Here is a 6,000-nt window from a genome sequence, read left to right as displayed (position 1 = left end):
AAATCTTAAAAAAAATAAAGATTTCCTTTCATCCCAATGCTCTACAGGTTCACTGTAAAATGTCTAGGTGTGGCACATGGTATGTACCTGTTGGTTCCAGGAGTACCTTTTTATTTTTCACTTTTTAAAAAGATTTTATCTATTTATTTATTTGCCATGGAAAGAGAGAGCACAAGCAGGGGCAGAGAAAGAGGGACAAACAGGATTCCCACTGAGCAGGGAGCCCAAATCCGGGCTTGATCCCAGGACACAGAGATCATGACCTGAACTGAAGGCAGACGCTTAACCAACTGAGCCACCCAGGCACTCTCAGGAGTACATATTTAGTCTAAAGATCCATATTTATTTGATTGTAAAAATTTCAATTTTTATCTTCTCCTGAGATTTTTTTTTTCATTTCCTCTCTTAGATTCTTTTGGACTTCTATCAAATAAATCTTCGTGCCTCTTAACTGCCACTTCACAATGTATATATTAAATTATTTATCCCTTTTTATTCCATTGTCCAAAACCAGCCATGTTGACCCTACTTAACCACAAGAGTGTTGGGGAGCAGGTGAAATTTTAGGCGAGCTTCCTGGCTTTGCCAGTGCAGGCTGTACTCTGACCTGTCTGCTCTACTTTTCAACACCATCATATCACCCTTCACTTCTTAGACTACCAGCTTCATTATCGTTTTTGAGTTGTGCCCAATACTGTTCTGGGTATAAGCTCTTGTGGGTCCTTCAATAGACACACAAGACTCTGAGTTGATTACTTGGTTGCCTTTCTCTGGCCTCCTTTCTCTCCAGAGATCTCAGAGAAAGGAGGCTGTATTAAGCCTTTGCAACTCCATGCAGCCTCTAAGCCATAAGTTGCCTCAGTGAAAAAAGTACTGGATTTAAATTCAGAAGTTTTCATCCTGCCTTTGCATTTAACCATCATCATAATAAATTACCATTATAATGACGTCTATCATTTATTACTTGCCTGAAATATGCTTATTTCTCTTCTAAGCACATTATATACATTCATCACAAATATTCAATAAAGCAGAATTATTTTTCCTATTTAATAGATAAGGCTTAGAGAACTATAAAACAAAAACTATCTCCACTGAAAACAAAAACCTTTCTCTCTTCTTCTAGAAAAGTAGTTCCTGAAGTGTTGGGGGATCTGGGTCAAAACTATTTTCATAATAATACTAAGATTTTATTTTCTCTTATACTCTCTCTCAGGAGTGTACAGTGCACCAGATTAAATTCAAAAGCAGAATAAAAATCCACCTGTCTCTATTTAGCCAGACATTAAAGAGAATTATAAAAAGGCAAAACAATATTACTCTTCTCCTTAATATTTTTAGTTTGGAAAATATGATTATTTTTCTATATAGAAAAAAACTCCATGGGGTCCTCAATAATGTTTAAGGATATAAAGGAGCCAAAAGACAAAAAAAAAAAAATTGAAAACCTTTATCCTAGAGTAATTCTACTCTCCAGCAATAAACATATTTGTGATTTTTTAGGTATCTTCCTTTTCTCCCTACACATATAAAAGTAAAGGCATATTTATGCACATATGCATATACATCTCTGTTCCCTTGCAAATATAAATATACAATACAGTTGATTTTAAACGTTTTCTTTATTTTATATTTATTGTTTTGTGTTTGGTACATTTTATATCAATTCTTCAAGAAGCTCAGAATCTTGTATGAGAGGTAACAAGTACAAATCACACGGAAGGGAAAGTGGGGCCAGTGTTAAATAGTCAGTGAAGGGTTCATTTTGGCAAGAGATATAAATTCGGTAGGTGTTGGATTTAAATTACTGGTTTCTCAAAGTATTATCCAGTGATCAACTTGTCATTTAATACATGGTCTTTTTCAGTTCTTCTGTGATGCTGATTGCTTCATCACACAGTTTTTAGAGTTCTAATCTGTCCTAATATTTCTTATATTCTTTGGTAGAATCGGAAGCCGAACGTTTTAATATCTACCACGTTCTAATACTCAGTAGAATGGGCCTTCACTACTCCTTTTAGGTTCTGTGATTGTGTGATCTGTTCATTTTTCATGTGAAATTTAGAGGCATTTTGTTGTTTTCTAAGTTAAAATCTGATTGGAGTGCTAATCAGAATTGTGTATAACTTTTAAGTTAACTCTTGGAAAATTATTCGATTAGCTTGAAATTTGTAACACCTGTGATGTGACTGCTAACTACATATTTTCCATTCATATTTGATTTGAATCCATTTGTAAGGGAAACTCTTCAAGCTCTGCCTTACACCCCATGCATGCCCTCCCTCCTCCCTGAGTCTATTCTCTTGCTTTTTTAAAATATGCTTTAATGGACCTTTGGCCCTGAACTTTGTTCTTTTTCCTTTACTTCTCTTTTTATTATTGGTCAGATCTTTTCAGTTACTTGGTTTCTGGCCTGTGTTCCCTGAAAGGTGCTATGTTTTTTTCCTATTACTTTGTTTCTAGTATTTTAGACTATTTGCCAAGTTCTCCTGTTTTCCTTGTCCAACTCTAGATCCTAGAATTGCAGCAAAAGTTAACAGATGTTTTTTTCTCCCTATCTCTTAACTGGCTTGCTATATTTGCTCAAAACTTTTGCTTATGTTTATCAAGGTTTTATTATTTCCATTATGTAGTTATGTATTATTATTTTATTCCAGTGCCTTTATGTGTTTGTGTGTGTGTGTGTGTGTGTGTGTGTGTATTTGTATGTGTGTATTGAGGAAGGGCCTTTCTTGTTTAGACTTTCCATTTATTATTAATACATTAGAGCATTATTTTTTTTGGCAACTGACATGCCTTCTCAATTAAAAAACTAATGCTATTATTTTTTGCCAATTGTTGGAAAGTTTCTAATATACAATTTTAACTACAGATAATAAAATATTGTTTCAATCTTTCCAGTACTGATTGCCCTCATCTATGGGAGTATGAGAACATAGCATTACTGGACAGACATCATATTCACAAGAGTGAGCTTTGGTGCCACTGATGACAAAGCATCTTTATTAGCAATGTGGGCTACAGAGCTACATGCAACTAGCGGACCCAAGAAACTGATTAATGCACACACGTGAAATGCTCACTAGTGACTTCTGGAAACAACAGAAGGAGAATTTGCAGAGTGGGAAATGTGTAATGGTAGGTGAAGACTAGAGCCAGAAAAATCTCATTTATTACTAGATTCTCTTTATTACCATTGCTAGGCCCCTTGGCCTCTGCAACCAGAGGAATGTGAAGTAGACAACATCAACTATGAAAATATACAAGAACTGAATGGTTTGGATCAAAGTGAAAAAAAGAAGAGTTATAAAAACTCCTGAAAATAGCAAAAAGGAAGGGAAAAAGGCTCAGTAACTCTAAAGACAAAATTAAATCTCAATCTCAAATCTTAATCCTAGAGAAATGATATAGACAGATTCAAAGACAACTAACTGGCTTGGACATTAACTTACAGGCAATGGCAAAGAATAGTTTTCCCAGACTTTTGAATTTGACAAATTGATTTTTTCTCCTTTTTAAATTTTTGAGGACAGTGTTAGCATCTTTCTATTAAGCCAAGTAAGAATGTTTTATTTTTAAATTTCCTTTTTTTTTCCCACAAAAGAACAATCATTTTGTAACCAAAACTTTAGAAGTGACACAGCCTATGAATTGTTTTGTAAACTGAATAACCTTATCTTTATTACAAACTGATTTTATTGTCCTAATATTTCTCAATTAGCCAGAGATAAATGCAAATTTCATCAGGGACTGGCACTGGTCCACTGATTTAGTGTGATGATATCACACTAGGGAGATATTATTAAATGTATTTTACACCTGTATGGAATGGATACTAACCGATCAGAATGGACACTGCAACTAGAATGGATGTTAACTATACATAATGAACTGAAAATAAAGCCTGAGGTGTATCATAAATGTAAGCTACTCTGTGAACAAATGCATTACCCAAGGATACATGGAAAAAAAATTAAACCACAATTATGAAACTAAGAAACTGATCTATAACAATTTTCCTGAATTGATAAAAAAAAACACGTATCCTAGAATTTGAGAGAGATTTTAACATGTCTCTCATCATCAGCATTAAACCAATATGTTTCTTAGTATTTCAGATTACAAATTCAAAGAAATTGAACTACATGCAGCGAGGATAAGAGGAGACCTAACATTAAAGGTGGGAAGAAAAGAAGATATTTACTTTCATAACTTAAAGATTAGAGGACCAAAGAGTCTGGGATAATACTTATAGAACACTTATGGGATATGTTCTCTCACCACAGATCAATTATCTTGCTAAGTTGCTATTCTCTTTGAAGGGAGAAGAAAAACATTTCCCAAACCACAATAACAGAAAATACCATGCCGCTGAGGAATACTGTGATTGATTGATTGAGCTGGTTTTACAGAGAGGTACACATTGAAAAGATAAGCGGCTAACATCTTAACATGGGTGGGCTAACAAGAGACAATTGTGAAGTACAAAATATACTTCCATAACTATAGGGCCCCAGGAAAGGATCCATAAAGCGTTTTAAGATTATTGAGAAATTACAAGGAAAACTGGATGTGGGTGGGTATCAAAGCATTAAAGGAAAAAGGGCTAAATAATAGATTAAAATAAAACAAAATTCTAGTTCTTCAAAAGGTAATGCAAATATTTTGGTGTGTTTTTTTTTTTTTAATTAAGACTATTTCTTTAGAGCAATTTAAAATGCATAGCAAAAGTGAGGGGAAAGGACAGGGATTCGCCATATAGCCCCTGCCTCCACTCATGCATAGCCTCCTATTGTCAAAATCCTCCACCAGAGTGGTACCTCTGTAACAACTGATAAACCTACACTGGCACATCATTGTCACCCAAAGTCTACAGTTTACGTTACAATTGACTCTTTTGTTTGTTTTTTATTGAAGTTCTATTTGCCAATAATACAATTGACTCTTTTTTTATTTTATTTTTTATTTTTTTTACAATTGACTCGATATTGTACATTCTAAGGGTTTGGACAAATGTATAATGACATGCATCCAACATTATGGTATCATGCAAAGTATTTCCATTGCTCCCAAATCCTCTGTGCTCTGCTTATTCATTTCCAACCCTTGGCAACTACTCACCTTTTTACTGTCTCCATAGTTTTGCCCTTTCAGAATGGCATTTAGTTGGAATCATACAGTATAGAGCCTTTTCAGACAGGCTTCTTTCCCTTACTAGTATGCATGTAAGTTTCCTCCATGTATTTTCATAGCTTGATTACTCATTTGCTTTTAGCACTTCCATTGTCTGGATGTACCAGTTTATTTGTTCATTCACCTACTGAAGGACATCTTAGTTTCTTCCAAATTTTGGCAATTATGAATAAAGCTGTTATAAACAGCTATGTGCAGGTTTTCGTGTGGATGAGTGTTTTCAACTCCTTTGGGAAAATACCAAGGAATGCAATTGCTGGATCACAGGGTAAGAGTATGATTCGTTTTGTAAGAAACCACCCAACTATATTCCAAATGACTGCACCATTTTACATTCCCACTAGGCAATGAATTAGAGTTTCTGTTGATATAGCCAACTTTTGGAAGCAGCCCAAGTGTCCATCAATAGATGAATGGATAAAGAAGACATGGAACATATATATAATGGAACATTACTCAGCTATAAAAAAAAAAAGAATGAAGTCTTGCCATTTGCAACAACATGGATGGAGCTAGAGAGGATAATGCTAAGTGAAATGAGTCAGTCAGAGAAAGACAAATACCATATTTCAGTCACATGTGGAATTTAAGAAACAAAAATGCACAAAGGAAAAAAAGAGAGACAATCCAAGAAACGTATTCTTAACTACAGAGAACAAACATGCTTACTAGAAGGGATGTGGGTGGGAGGGATGGGTGAAACAGGTGATAGGTATTAAAGAACATACTTAACATGATGAGCATTAAGTAACATATAGAATTGTTGATCAGTATATCATATACCTGAAACTAATATGATAATATATG

Source organism: Canis lupus, chromosome 21, assembly GCF_003254725.2.
Source record: "Canis lupus dingo isolate Sandy chromosome 21, ASM325472v2, whole genome shotgun sequence".
Lineage (NCBI taxonomy): Eukaryota > Metazoa > Chordata > Mammalia > Carnivora > Canidae > Canis > Canis lupus.
Note: the sequence above shows the minus strand (reverse complement) of the source record.